We start from the raw sequence: 16,600 nt of genomic DNA, 5'->3' as shown, positions 1-16,600 counted from the left end.
CCTACCTTTGTTGTCTGGTCATTTTATTTTTCCATTATGTTGGTTCAAGTTTCTCTTTTCCACTTTCCTGTCTTTCTGTTAATTCTCCTTCAAGCAGCTGCTATTCATTTGTCTTTTCTCCACTCTCATTCCATTCCCTCACTACACTGACATATTGATGTTTGTTTCATTTTAGCTCTTTCCTATCTTTTTTCTTTCTTTCCTGCTCTCTGTCCACTAAAATTTCATCTTCTAATCCTTTTCCTTTTTACTTTTCAGATATGTATCTGATTTCCATCTCTTTCTTTCACCCACTAGCTCTCCTATTCCCCCATCTCACTCCTTCTCCAGCCTTCCATCTTCAATCTACTCCCCGTAATCACTATCATCCTCTCGTTCATTTCCTTACCACCCCCTTGGCCTTCCACATGGTTCCACCATCCCAGTGTCTGCCTCCTTCCAACCCTTCTAGCTCAGCATCTGCTCCCTCTTTCTCCTCTCTCCACCCTCTATCCCCTCCTAACATCTTCCTGTCCTTTCTCTTTCCTCTTGCCCCTTCCCCCAGGGGCCAGCATTTCTCCCCCTCTTCCCTCCCACCCACATTCCAGCATTTCTCCCTCACTGTCTTCTACCCCTGGATCCATCTCCCTCCTTCTTCCCCCTCCTCCGCCCTCATGTTCAACATTGTTCCCTCTTTTCCTCTTCTCTCTCACCCTTGCATTCCAAGTCTAACATCTGTTTCCCCCTTTGCAGCATCTCTTCCACCACCATGTAACATTTCTCCTTCATCCCTCTCTCCCCTGTGCAGTACTTTTTCCTCCCCTCCCAGGTCCAACATTTCTCCTTCTTTTGTCATTCACCCCTCCTTCCCTCCCCACCCTACCCTACATCCAGCAATTATCCCTCTCTCTCCTCCCATATCCCAATAATGATCCCCTTTCTTCTACTCTCCCATGCATGTCTCCCTCTCCTTCACCCCCCCTGCATCTCTCCCTCTCCTCCCTAACAATTTCCCTCACTCCTACCCCCTGAGTAGCATCTCTTTTCTTTCCCTCCCCTCCACTCCCATGCCCAAGCAGCCCAACAATTTTATCTTCTCTCCAACCCCCCCTCCATGCAGCATCAGGAGCATCACGGCACCAGCACGTTTCAAAGGGTTGCTGGCAGCATGTAAGAGAGAATTGCTGCACTGCTGCTGACTGACCCAGAAGCCAGCAGCCAGCAGCAGTGATTCTTACACGCTACCAGCAACCCTTTGAATCGGCGCAGCAGAAGAGAGAAGGCAGCTTCGGTCCCTGCATTTTTTTCTTCGATCATCGCCGGCAGCGCTGCCATTCACACAGGCAGCTTCGCTCCCTTTTGCTGCGTCCATCCGGCCCACTCTGATGCACTTCCTGTGTACGTAGGGCCAGATGGACGCAGCAAAGGGGGGGGCGGAGCTGCCTGTGTGAATGGCAGCGCTGCCGGCGACGATCAAAGAAAAGAATGCAGCGCTGGCGGGGAGGACAACGAATTTGTGCAAGCGAGCTAGCGACGTGGGCGGGCGGGCCTGGAGGGAAAGTGGGTGGGCCTGGGCCCACCCAGGCCCACCCGTGGCTACGCCCCTGCGGCAAAAGACACCGTATCTCCAACCTTCACTTGGCATTGATCTTCATGTCAAGTAAGATGCAAACCAAGCTCAATTGCATAAGAACATAAGTGTTGCTATACTAGGACAGACCAAAAGTCCATCAAGCCCAGCATCCTGTTTCCAACAGAGGCCAATCCAGGTTACAAATACCTGGCAAAATTCCAAAACAATACAATACATTTTATGCTGCTTATCCTAGAAATAACCAGTGGATTTTCCCCAAGTCCATCTTAATAATGGCTTATGAACTTTTCTTTTAGGAAGCTATCCAAACCTTTTTTAAACCCCACTGAGCTAACTACTTTTACTACATTCTCTGGCAACAAATTCTAGAGTTTAATTAAACATTGAGCAATAAAATATTTTCTTCTATTTGTTTTAAATTTACTACTTTGTAGCTTCATTGCTTGCCCCCTAGTCCTAGTATTTTTGGAAAAAGTAAACAAGTGATTCACATCTACCTGTTCCCTAGCCACTTTAGCCTTTCCTCATAGGTAAGTCGTCCTACCCCCTTTATCATTTTCATCACCCTTCTCTGTACCTTTTCTAATTCCACTATCAGGCTTATTTTCAAAAGAGAAGGACGCCCATCTTTCAAAACAAATCGCTATTTGCTAGTCTTCAATTTGTCAAACTGTGCCATTACATCTTCCAGTTTTATAGAGATTTCATTCAGTTTCTCTGACTCGTCAGCTTTGAATACCATATCTGGCACCGGTATCGCTCCCAAATGTTCCTCGGTGAAGACCTAAGCAAAGAATTCATTTAATCTCTCCACTATGGCTTGTCTTCCCAGTTCCCTTTTTACCCCTCAATCATCTAGCCGTCCAACTGATTCTTTTGCCTGCTTATTGCTTTTAATATTTCTAAAAAAGGTTTTCCTATGTGTTTTTCCCTCCGCAATCTTTTTCTTCAAAGTCCTACTTTGCCTTCCTTATCAGCTCTTTGCATTTGACTTGCTATTCCTTATGCTGTTTCTTGTTATTTTCAGTCTTCCATTTTCTGAAGGATTTTATTTTAGCTCTAATAGCTTCCTTTACCTCACTTTTTAACCATGCTGGGTGTTCTTTGGCCTTCCTTCCTCCTTTTTTAATACATGGAATATATTTGGCCTGGGCTTCCAGGATGCTAATTTTGAACAGCATCCACACCTGACATAAATGTTTGACATTCGTAGCTGCTCCTCCAAGTTTTTTTTCCACCATTCTTCTCATTTCATCATAGTCTCCATTTTGAAAGTTAGATGCTAACGTATTGGATTTCCTGTGTGTACTTACTCTACAGCCAATATCAAATCTGATCATATTATGATCACTGTCATCAAGTGGCCCCCGCGCCATTATCTCCTTCACCAGATCATGTGCTCCACTAAGGTCTAGGTGTAGAAGTTTTCCTTCTCTTGTGTGCTCCTGTACTAGCTGCTTCGTAAAGCAGTCCTTGATTTTGTCAAGGAGTTTTATCTCCCTAGCATGTCCTGATGTTATAATTACCCAGTCGATATTGGGGTAATTGAAGTCACCCAGTATTATTGTCTATCTGTTAATGCTAAGACAAAAAATATTCAAGTTTTAAAACTATGGGGAAAAGGATGTGGACACTAGTTAATAAAGTTTGCTGCTTTTAAAAAAAAATTCTTTGTTTATCAATAACCTATAGTTCCTCTTTTAATACCAATCTTTGCTACCAAGTACAGATCAAAATAATATCACTTACTCAGAGAAATGTCCTCTTCTCTGAGAACATCTCAGAAAGAAAGTTAAATGGGACCTTTCTTCTCTCTATAGTTTGGATTCAAAGGAGACTACTTCAAACAAACCCTTTAAAGTTAACCCAGTAATCAGATTTCCCTTAATAAACCTTTGCAAATATTCTACTTCCTCACTTTTTAATTAACACCTAATTTAGGTCAGTAGCAGTGCTACCTCTCCAGCAGGCAAAGAACAGAAAATAACTTTCTTTTAGGACTTTGCTATTCTCCTTTTTAGTACTCATGGCTATTAAGTTTCTACTTCTAGAGAAAGTTTCATTTTAAAAGTATAGGAAATAGGGTTGTACACTATGGAAACTAGTTAATGCTTGCTTCTCTCTCTCTTTTTGTTTTCTAAAACTGAACTAGGCCCTGCTGTGCCTTCTAGAGTCTTATCTGTTAATGCTTAGTGGGGAAAAGGGTATGGAGGCTAGTTAATAAAGTTTGCGTCATCTGTTTTTCAATTCTGTGTTTGTCAATAGCCTACAATTCCTCTTTTAAAACCAATCTTTAAGTTACCAATCACAGAGCAAAATAATGTCACTTAACCATGGAAATGTCCTCTTTTCTCAGAACTTCTCAGAAAAAAGTTAAGTTGACTTTTCTTCTCTATATAGTTTGGAGTCTTCAACAACACATCAATATTCACAGAATCAAATGCTGAGGAAATATCTAATGTCACAAAATAATAAATATTCATCCCATCCATATCACAATGCAACTCATCCACTGTTGACACCAACAGCCACTTCATCTGTTTTCCCTGAAAGGAAACTTAAGAAGAGGGCTGAAATGTTTTAGCAGGTACACAAAGGTTTTCATTTTCAAGATCAGTGTTATGCTTTCCTTTGAAAGATATATCCTTTTTAAGCATTTGTTCTTTCTACACAGTGTTGAGAATTTGCTCTCATGTTAAGACAGTGGTTTTTACTCATTCTGACAGTTTCCAACAGGTCATGTTTTAAGGATATCCCTAAGGAATAGTCATTATTATTTCTACTTGAGTGAAAACAATTTCAATCTAGTTACAAATATTAATGCTCTACCAAAGTAACTACTATAATATTCCCTTGTTAATCTTTATTTGAATGCAAAATGTCACATAAATCATGTAATAAGCGATAGCATTAAAAATGCATCCCCTTATTATCTTTGCTCACTCATACTCTCATCATTCACACTCATACAAAATCACATTAACAACTTTAATACTATCCATACACTTTACCAATGTTAATAACTTCCCACTCTCTCTGACCTAAGTAATGAAGTTATAGCAATACTAGAATCATTCCACAAATACAATTCCTACAATTGTTACAATCCCTTTTCAGAAATCTATGAATTGTTCCTGTGGGAAATCCGTTCTCCTTGATTGATCCTTTCCAAATCATTCCACAAATACGTTGTTCCTACAATTATTACAATTCCTTTTCACCAGTCTATGAATTGTTCATGTGGGAAATCCACTCTTCTTGATTGATCCTCTCCAATGCAGAACTACATCCAATTAAATATCTTGTGCTTGCTGACTTTCATGTCCATGAAGTATTTCTATAATCAACAAATCCTTCAGTAATCGAGCATACCTCCTGAAATCACAACTTGGAATCACAGCTTCAGTTAAAGTCAACCATTATTTCTTTTCAGTTCCTGTTCTTGATCTCAAATATTTAAAGTCTGGCGTCAAACCAGACACTGTCACTGTGTTTCACCAAAAGCATCTTCGAGGGCTGAACTGTCACGAAGAAAACAACAAAAAGGAAGTCTTATACTATCACTATATTCATGCCTTCTAACTTAATCATTGTTGTAAATAACAGTTACCTTAAAAAAGTTTTTAAACAATTCTTGGCTCCATAACCAGAGCAGACTTCAATTCTGTTCTGGGAGCAATGACGCCCTGCTCCCTACAACACCAGAGCATGCACACTAAATATCCTGTACTCCCTCTAAACTAGTTGAGCATGTCATGTGCATACCCCCATCCATTCCAAGTTATTTAAACCATACAGACTCACCGTCTTCCAATTTAAACTACTTGAGCATCTCATGTGCGTACCCCCAACCATTCCACTTCTTTATTTAAACCATACGGACTAGCTGTCTTCCAATCAAAATTCAATCTCTGTTCTTTGGAGAACATTTTTTGTAAAATATTTCCACCACTCCAAATATCAAATTGCATCAAAACCAGAAATCTTAAATCAGCTATCATGTTTAAATGCAATCCAGTGCTCCACTAACGGCACCTCCATTTTTTGTAATCTGTTACTAAGATGTTGTGCCAGTCTGTACGTAATCTTTTTAACAGTGTGACTGATGTACCACAACCCGCATGGGCAAGATACTGTATTTCATAAATAACCATAGCTGTTTTAGTTCTTAAATAAAATATTTTATTTTTCTGCTGATTGGGAATGTAAATGACTAGTTTCAAAAGCATATTGGAATCCATTAGATCAAATTAAGATTGCAGAAAGTCAAACTATTATATTAGCAACATTAGATGTTAATGCACTGTTTACTCATATTCCACAACAAGCAGCATTTTGAATGATAGATCAGATTTTGAGTACAATGGAGTTATCAGTGTAACAAATTGATTTTTTTGAAATGTGTTGCTGAAATGGTGATTACCAAGAACTATTTTACTTTTCTGCAGAAGTGTTTTCTACAAACTAGGGAGGTAGCCATGAGCACTACTGTAGTTCCCATAATTGCATGCTTGTACATGGCATTATATGAAGAAGCTTTTGTATATTTCAGATTTATAACCAATTTATTGTATAATGGAAGAGATATATAGATGACGTTCTATTGATATTGAATGGGAGTATAGAAAAATTAAGAAGAGTTCATAGATTATTTAAATCATTTAGAAGAGAATATCACTTTCACTACCCATATAGGAGGTAAGGAAGTGCAAGTTTTAGATATAGATATTCAGTATCAAGGGGAAGGATTTAAGACCAAGGCATATAGGAAACCCACGGATAGGAACACCCTGCTCCATTATAAAAGCCATCATCTGTATATGTTGAAAAATAGTATGCTGGAAGGCCAGTTCTTTTGTATATGTAGGCTATGCTTAGATAAGGCAGATTTTATTGCTCAAGCACAACATAGTAACATTGAGGAGCATTTTTGAACGGAGACGCACATCTGTAAGGGCGCCCATCTCTGAAGACGTCCCCACGAAGAGGCGGGGCATCCCGTATTATCGAAACAAGATGGGCGTCCATCTTTCATTTCAATAATACGGTTGGGGATGCCCAAATCTCAACATTTAGGTCGACCTAAGAGATGGGAGACCTCGATTTTCACTGCTATGGAAACCGAGGACGCCCATCTCAAAAACGACCAAATCCAAGCCCTTTGGTCGTGGGATGAGCCAGCATTCGTAGTGCACTGGTCCCCCTCACATGCCAGGACACCAGCCGGGCACCCTAGGGTGCATTGCAGTGGACTTCACAAATTGCTCCCAGGTGCATAGCTCCCTTACCTTGGGTGCTGAGCCCCCCCCAAACACCCCCAAAATCCACTCCCCACACCTGTACAACACTACCAGAGCCCTAATGGGTGAAGAGGAGCACCTACATGTGGGTACAGTGGGTTTCGTTGTGGGTTTTGAAGGGCTTACATTTACCACCACAAGTGTAACAGGTAGGAGGAGGGGGATGGGCCTGGGTCTGCCTGCCTGAAGTGCACTGTACCCACTATAAACTGCTCCAGGGACTTGCATACTGCTGTGATGGAGCTGGGTATGATATTTGAGGCTGGCATAGAGGCTGGAAAAAATGTTAAAAATTTTTTTGGGGTGGGAGGGGGTTGGTGACCACTGGGGGAGTAAGAGAAGGTCATCCCCGATTTCCTCTGGTGGTCATCTGGTCAGTTCGGGCACCTTTTCGAGGCTTGGTATTGAAAAAAATTGGACCAAGTCAGACAAATGCTCGTCAGGGATGCCCTTCTTTTTTCCATTATCGGCCGAGGATGCCCATCTCTTAAGCACACCCCGTCCTCGGTATGGTACTGACACGCCACCATGAACTTTGGTCATCCCTGCAATGGAAAGCAGTTGAGAACGCCCAAAATCGGCTTTCGATTATGCCGATTTGGGCGACCCTGAGAGAAGGACGCCCATCTCCCGATTTGTGTCGGAAGATGGGCGTCCTCTTTCGATTATGCCCCTGATAGTAACATAGTAAATGACAACAGATAAAGACCTGTACGGTCCAGTCTGCCCAACAAGATAAACTCATTTTACATGGTATGTGATACTTTATATGTATACCAGAGTTTGATTTATCCTTGCCTTTCTCAGGGCACAGACTGTACAAGTCTTCCCAGTACTGTTCTTGTACTAAGTTCTGAAGCTAACATCGAAGCCCCTTAAAACTTACGCTCCAGCCCATCCCTATCTATTCAGTCACAATCAGGGCGTAGACCATAGAAGTCTGCCCAGCTCCCATTTTGTTTCCAATTACCGGCATCGCCACCCAATCTCCACTAAGATTCCACAGAACCATTCTAAACAGGATTCCTTTGTGTTTATCTACGCATGTTTGAATTCCATTACCATTTTTATCTCCACCACCTCCCGCTGGAGAACATTCCACATATCCACCACCCTCTCCGTGAAAAAATACTTCCTGACATTAGTCCTGAGTCTGCCCCCCTTCAACCTCAAATCATGTCCTATAGTTCTACCGCCTTCCCAACTCCAGAAAGGTTCGTTTGCAGATTAATACCTTTCAAATATTTGAACATCTGTATCATATCACCCCCGTTTCTCCTTTCCTCCAAAGTCTCTCCTCATACGGTTTGCAACGCAAATCCCATACCATTTTCATAGCTTTTCTTTGCACCGCTTCCAGTCTTTTTACATCTTTAGCAAGATACGGCCTCCAAAACTGAACACAATATTCCAAGTGGGGCCTCACCAATGACTTGTAGAGGGGCATCAACACCTCCTTTCTTCTGCTGGTTATGCCCCTCTCTACACAGCCTAGCATCCTTCTGGCCACGGCCATCACCTTGTCACATTGTTTCTTCACCTTCAGATCCTCCGACACCAACACCCCAAGGTCTCTCTCCTGAGTTGAGCTTACTAATCTCTCCCCTCCTATCTGGTATCGATCTTTTGGGTTTCCGTACCCCAAGTGCATCACTCTACACTTCTTGGCATTAAATTTTAACTGTAACAGCTCTGGGGTAACAACAACGTTCTGGTTTCAGTATTATATTTTCATATATACACACAATCAAAACCGTTGTATATTTATACTCTCTTTTTTTCTTTTTGAAAATGCTGTGAATAACGCGTCAGTAAAGGTGATAGCATGTGACTAATAATTTAGTGGGTGCTCAGTAAAAACCATGTTGCTACGGCTGGACTACTGAAAAGCAATATAAACCATCAGCATCATTGCACCTCTGCCCTACCTACCACCACCTTGGTAGTGTAAACTACTGTTAACATTCAAACACATGTCAGTGAAGCCTCGGTGATATGCGAAAAATCTTTTACTTAGCCTGGGGCTAGAGGATATGGTGGCACTACTGAACAGCATCAACTGGTTTCCAGTTCCCTGAACTGTTACTGTTATGCGGCCATATTGAATTCTTCTGCACCTTTCTCTTTTCTTCCCCTCTGTCTCTCCTCACCAACTACTTCACCCTTAATGTATCTGATTGTTTGTTACTAGATTGATGTAAGCCTTTTTACACTGATGTTAGCCTTTTTGAACTAATGTAAGCCATATTGAGCCTGCCCATGGGTGAGAAAGTGTGGGATATAAATGCTATAAATAAATAAATAAATATGTGTTTTACCATATGGTCCACAGTCTAATATAGTAAAAAGTATCATATGCAAACATTGGCCCATCTTAAGCATACATAAAGGATTTGATTTTGTGTGCCACGATTCGCTTATACCCGTGGACAGAACATAGGAGAAAAATTAGCAGTCAACAGATTGCAGCATTGTAATCAAAAGCTCCACACAAAATGTTCAGGGTGTACATATTGCCAATATGCTTTGGAAACTAGTTGGATTTACATTCCAAATCAGCAGAAAAATAAAAGATGTTATTTAAGAACTATAACAGATTGTAATTCAGCTATGGTTATTTATGCAATATCTTGCCTATGTGGGTTGTGGTACATCAGTCAGACTGTTAAAAAGATTAAGCACAGACTGGCATCTTAGTAACATCAGATTACAAAAAATGGAGGCGCCATTAGTGGAGCACTGGGTTGCATTCAAACACAAAATAGCTGATTTAAGATTTCTAGTTTTGATGGTATTTGGAGTGGTGGGAATATTTTACAAAAAATGTTCTCCAAAGAACAGAGATTGATTTTTGATTGGAAGACAGTGAGTCTATATAGTTTAAATAAAGAAGTGGAATGGATGGGGGTATGCACATGACATGCTCAACTAGTTTAAATTGGAAGACGGTGAGTCCGAATGGTTTAAATAAAGAAGTGGAATGGATGGGGGTATGCACATGACATGCTCAACTAGTTTAGTGCATATGCTCAACTAGTTTAGTGCATATGCTCCAGTGTTGTAAGGCACAAGTCAATCCCACAGTCATAGGTAATCAGTAGTCATACTCCCAACAGAACCCAGACTCTACTGCTGAAACACATTAGTCAATGCTATCAATCAACACATAGCGCACAATGTGTAAACCTTTTTTGAAATAACAAAGTTTTGTTTAAACATATGCTTTTTCGTTGTTAAAATTATTTGTTATTTTTAGAGAAACATTTTTTTAAAGAGTGCCCTCAGCAACAACCACTATTTTTAGGCAATACTGTTCAATTTTCATCGGGCTACTCTCATATATTTTTTTTAAAGTGCTATAATACGTGTGCCAAAGTGCAAAATGCTATACAAATAGCTAAATGTAAGAATGCAAAAATGAAAAACAAAAACTTATCTGAACAATATTGATAGAAGACTGTCACTTCGCCCTCATTTGGTCATATATAAGACCAGTTGGTCAACTTCCCCTGGGAACGCCCGACACCGCGGGTTTCAAGAAATCTTTTCATCAGGGACTTGGGTTAAGGCCACACAAACACTCAGGATCGAGGCGTCTCTTCATCACTCCGCTTCTTGTGACCTCACGTATTATACACTAGGAGGTTTTCCAGAATATAGGGGTTTTTTTTAGGTAGTATTCAATAATATAAATAAAAACCAAATGAGAAATTGTACCCCAGCAGTGAATAACTAGCTAAGATTTAATGCAAAGAAGTATAGAGTGATGCACTTGGAGTGTAGCAATACAAGAGAGGGTAAGAAACTGATGTGCACAGAGCAGGAAAGAGACTTCAGGGTGATGGTATCTAAGGATTTCAAAGTGGCAAAACAATGTGGCAACGTAGTGGCCAAGGCCAGAAGGATACTAGGCTGCATAGAGAATGGCATAACCAGCAGAAAGGAAGAGGTGATAATTCCCCCATGCTGGTCATTGGTGAGGCCTCACTTGGAGTACTTTGTTCAGTTTTGGAAGAAGAGGGGAATCTATGGATCCTGACATGAAATTAAGCTGAGGAGGAAATAAAGCTGAACGGAGGAAAGTATGAAAGCAACATCAGGAAGTATTTCTTCACAGAAAAGGTGGTGGATGCTTGGAACGCTATCCTTGTGGAGATGGTGGGGACAAAAATGGTGATGAAATTCAAAAAGGCATGAGATAAATGCAGAGGATCTCTACTTACATGCAAAGGAAAGCTTAAATGGCTTTCACACTACAAAAAAAGCATGGGGGGTGGAGAACCTGCAAGGAGAAGCATTAGCATCCCAAAACCAAATGGGGGGTTACCTGTACAGAGCAGCAGTAATGACCCTTACTGGGCAGACTGAATGGACCAGCGGCGTAGCCAGACCTGAGATTTTGGGTGGGCCCAGAGCTAATATGGGTGGGCACGCACTGTCTATATAAGTATGAGCAGTGTCTCTTGGGATCCTACAAAATAATGCCATAGAATTCACTTGATGATGGATTTCTAAGTAGTCTGCCCAAAAGCTGCCCTGCATCAGTATAACCACATACATACTTAATGGAAAAATTGATATTTTTAAATATAATTACATTATCCCACAATCGCTCCACTGCAAAATGCTGTACACAAACTTGTGCAAAAACACACTCATATCCTTACTAAACCATAACAGCACTAATTCCAAGGACAGGACGAGCTACAACCTTATGCTTGAAAAGGCAGAACTGTAACTACAGTAGGCTCTAAAACACCAATACACTACCTCGTGAAAAAAAAAGCAAAACAAAAAGGGCTGCAAATACTACACGCTATCAGAATACTGCACCTTGATCACACATGTACAACACATGACACAACGGACATGACACAAGGAACTAGAGATCAAAAAATATGAAGGCAAAATACTGAACTGGAAAGTTAACTCAAGAAGTCAGATTCAGCATGCAGCAATACCAGAAAAATTGAAACTTACATGCAAAATATCACAGATGTACATTTCCAAAAGCTGACATATTCCAATTAATAAATTCTGAATAAAATACTTTTTTCTACCTTTGTTGTCTGATCTATTCGCTTTGGTCCCAGTGTCTTCTGTTTCATGCAGTGTCTTCTTTCCATCAGATATTTTTTCTCTCACCATGTCCACCATCCTCTTGTGTCCTTATGTGTCCTGTCTACCATCTGTAGCCCTGTCCCTATCCTTCCTCAACTCAACAGTTTTCCCTCCATCCATGTCCAGCATTTCTCCTCACTCCCCTCCATCCATGTGCATCTACTTCCTCTGTCTTCCCTCCCCTCCATCCATGAGCATCTCCTTCCTTTGTCTTTCCTTCCCTCCATCCTTGTCCAACATTTTCCTCTCTTCCCTGCCCTCCACTCCATCCACGTCCAGCACTTCTCCTCTCTTCTCTCCCCTCCATCCATGCGCATCTCCTCCCTGACTTCTCTCCCCTCCCTCCATCCAGCAACTCTCCATTCTCCCCTGCCCTCTCCTCCATCCACCCATATCCAGCAAATGTCCTCTGTCCCCTGCCCCCTCCATTCATCCATCCATGTTCAGCAAGTCTCCTCTTTCCTTTCCCCTGCCCTCCCCTCCATCCATCCATGTCCAGCAACTCTCCATTCTCTCCTGCCCTCTCCTCCATCCATCCATATCCAGCAAATTTCCTCTCTCCTGCCCTCTCCTCCATCCACCCATATCCAGCAAATTTCCTCTCTCCCCTTTCCCCTCCATCTATGCATGCCCAGCAATTCTCCTCCTTCCCCTGACCTCCGCTCCATGTCCAGCAACTCTCCATTCCCCTGCCTTCTCCTCCATCCAACTCCAGCAAATTTCCTCTCTCCCCTTTCCCCTGCCCATCCTGTTTCTATCCATCCCCTTCCCCATTCTATCCAGCATCTCTCTCCCCCTCTCTCCCCCTTCACAGCATCTCCCATCTGTCTGTCTCAATAAAGAACGACAACGTGGATGCAGCTTGCAGCAGCTCACAGGTTTGCCTGCTTTAACTTGCCTGAACGGCGACGGCTGCGCGGGGGAGTGGAATAGATAGGCTGCTGGCTCACTTCCACTCCACTCCCCAAGTCGCAGTGGCGAATGGGCGGCCCTAAAAGCAGCAAGCAACCAGGCTCGTCGACTCCATCCTTCCTTCACTTCCTGCCCTCTCTGCGTGCATCCTGCCTTCCTCTGATGTCATTTCCTTTTGAGCGGGCGGGACGCTGAGAGGGCAGGAAGCGAAGGAAGGATGGAGTCAACAAGCCTGGTTGCTTGCTGCTTTTAGGGCCGCCCATTCGCCGCTGCGGGAAAGAAAAAAATAACATCAGAGCTGCGATTGGCTCGCAGACTAGGACTGGGTGGGCCTGAGCCAAGAATGGCTGCTGGCTCACTTCCACTCCACTCCCCAAGTCGCAGCAGCGAACGGGCGGCCCTAAAAGCAGCAAGCAACCAGGCTCGTCGACTCCATCCTTCCTTTGCTTCCTGCCCTCACTGCGTGCATCCTGCCTTCCTCTGATGTCATTTCCTTTCAAGCGGGCAGGACGCTGAGAGGGCAGGAAGCGAAGGAAGGACGGAGTCAACGAGCCTGGTTGCTTGCTGCTTTTAGAGCCGCCCATTCGCCGCTGCGGGTAAGAAAAAAATAACATCAGAGCTGCGATTGGCTCGCAGACTAGGACTGGGTGGGCCTGAGCCAAGAATGGGTGGGCCTGGGTGGGTGGGTGGGCCTGGGCCCACCCAGGCCCACCCGTAGCTACGCCCCTGGAATGGACTATGCAGGTCTTCATCTGCCATCACTTACTACTTTACCAGTTTGTAAGGGGAGTTAGCAATACAAAGGCTATTCTCTCTGGCTTTTGGAAATGGGTAGATCAGTTGGTACTCAAGCCCTGCAGAGAAAGATGGTAGATTATCTAAATCTGTGTTATAACTGCTGACCTAAAATAGATTGCAAAATCTCTTGCTCTTCTGTCTGTAAGCCAAGTCATTTTTATCATTGGTTAATGAATTGTAAACCACTAAGATACTAGTTTCAAATAATAGTGTATAAAAACTATACAACTAAATAATGGTGCTCAAATAAACAATAAAACTTATGAATTAAAACCGGGCTGTAGGTGGTAGAATTACCATTGTGCAATGACTGTAATTCGCAATATATGTTAGTATTTCAGCTGTGGTGTTTCATCTGTTACATATAGGTTTTAATGCAGCGATTTGCCCAATTATTAGGACTTGGGTATAGGATCACAATTACTTGATATTAGCTCATCTATATTGGTTACCTGTTCAATTTTGGGCCCAATTCAAACTGCTATGTTTGATTTTTAAAGCATTTAAGCTGGTTAACCCACCATGTCTCTCTATGTTATTACAGAAATATGACTGTCTTTATGGGGTACCAGGAGGATTGATTTTATAATCTTTAAGCATCATGTGGAAGGCTTTAATACAATTCCAGATCTTTTCAGTAGTGGATGACCTGCCAGTCACTATTATGTTGGCAGCTGATTTGATGTATTGTAGGTAAAAGCTTAAAAGATACCTTTCCTCTAGCTTTTCCTGCTTCTTTAGGTTTTGAATTATTATTCTGTTTGAAGTGAGATAGGCAAGATATAAATATAGTGAAATTAAATCCAGATTTAAGGAATCTAATTCTGATCTAATATCATCTAATATTGGCAATCATATCCAAGAAATAAGAGCAAACGGCTCATTTTTAGCTGTTAATACAATGTGATATCTGTAGCGCTCTCTGACCATAACAAGAATTCACTAATTTAAATAAGACATTAGGGGCCCTGTTTACTAAGGCACATTAGCGTTTTTAACACGCCTACAATTAGCGTGCACACTAACCGTGTATGCGCCTATAGGGATATTGTAGGTGCATACACAGTTATATCAATGAACCAAGCTAAAATCTTCCCTACTAGTATATATAGAGGGGCATTTTCGAAAGGGATGTCCAAGTTGCGATATGGACATCATTGCAAAATGGCAAAATCCAGGGGCGGGGAAACCCGTATTTTTGAAGCAAGATGGACGTCCATCTTTTGTTTCGAAAATACCATCAGAGACATCCAAATCCTTAAATTTGGACATCCCTAGACATGGACGTTTCTAACTTTCGGCGATATTCGAAACCAATGATGTCCATATCAAAAACATCTTAATGCAAGCCATTTGGACATGGGAGGAGCCAGCATTTGTAGTGCACTGGTCCCCCTGACATGCCAGGACACCAACCGGGTACCCTAGGGGGCACTGCAGTGGACTTCATAAAATGCTCCCAGGAACATTGCTCCCTTACCTTGTGTGCTGAGTCCCCCAAAACCCACTACCCACAACTGTACACCACTACCATAGCCCTTACGGGTGAAAGGGGCGCCTATATATGGGTACAGTGGGTTTGTGGTGGGTTTTGGAGAGCTCACTGTTTCCTCCACAAATGTAACACGTAGGGGGGATGGGCCTGGGTCCGCCTGTCTGAACTGCACTGCACCCACTAAAACTGCTCCTGGGACCTGCATGCGCTGTCATGGACCTGAGTATGACATCTGAGGCTGGCATAGAGGCTGGCACGACATATTTTTAAAGATGTTTTTTGAGGGTGGGAGGGGGTTAGTGACCACTGGGGGAGTAACGGGAGGTCATCTCCAATTCTCTCCGGTGGTCATCTGGTCATTTCGGGCACCTTTTTGTGCCTTATTCGTAAAAAAACACGTTTGGGTGAAAACGTCCAAGTATTTGTCAGGACGTCCTAGTCTTTTTCAATTATGGGTCAAAGACGTCCAAGTGTCAGGCACGCCCAAGTCCAGCCTTCGCTACGCCTCCTTGAACTTAGGACGTCCTTGCGACGGACTGCAGTTAGAGACGTCCAAAATCGGGTTTCGATTATACCGATTTGGACGTCCCTGGGAGAAGGACGTCCATCTTCTGATTTATGTCAAAAGATGGACGTCCTTCTCTTTTGAAAATGAGCCCAATAGTCATTTATATTCCCAATTCCATCATGTTATTTTATCATCCAAATTAGAACCTTGTGATATGGGCGCACTGCAGACAAATTGTATAGATAAATGTCTGCAAAATAGGTTTCAAAAATACCAATTTGGATGTTTTGAGAAGAAATTTGTTCAAATGCTGCTTTATGGCACTTTATGGATGTTTTTCTCTTGTGAAAATGAGCCCCTAAGGGAGTAATTTTAAAAGAGGTTTCTGCAGGTAAAAATGATTTGTGCACAGGAATAGTCTTTTGCCTTGCCAGATATGAATAAACCAGGGCTGGCTTAAGGAGACTAGTGAGGCACTATCTCAGGGCACCAAAGTTTACCTTGCCGGCTTACCTTTCACAAGTGGTGGAAGCTTGTTCCTTCATTCCTGCATCTGTGAACTTCTTCTACCATTCTTGCTGCTGGCAGCACAGCACATTTTAAATGTGAGAACAGGAAGTGCCTGTTCTTGTGTTTAAAACCTGCTGCAATGCTAGTGGCAGCACTGGCAGAAGAACACAGTGCCCCCATTGCTGCGCAGAGGAGTAATGGGGACAGCTGGCTGGAAGGGAGCTGATGGTAAGAGTCTGATCCTGAAGGTGTTGGCTGGAAGGGAGCTGATGTTGGAGATGCGGGAGCTGATGGTGATTGATATTGCGATGGGGCTGGCTGGAAGAAGGAGGATGCTGAGGGAGGGCAGCCTGGAAGGTGGCTGAGGTTAACAGCTGATCCTG

This window comes from Microcaecilia unicolor, chromosome 5 (genome assembly GCF_901765095.1).
Source record: "Microcaecilia unicolor chromosome 5, aMicUni1.1, whole genome shotgun sequence".
NCBI classification, from domain to species: Eukaryota; Metazoa; Chordata; class Amphibia; order Gymnophiona; family Siphonopidae; genus Microcaecilia; species Microcaecilia unicolor.
This window is presented reverse-complemented; position numbering follows the sequence as displayed.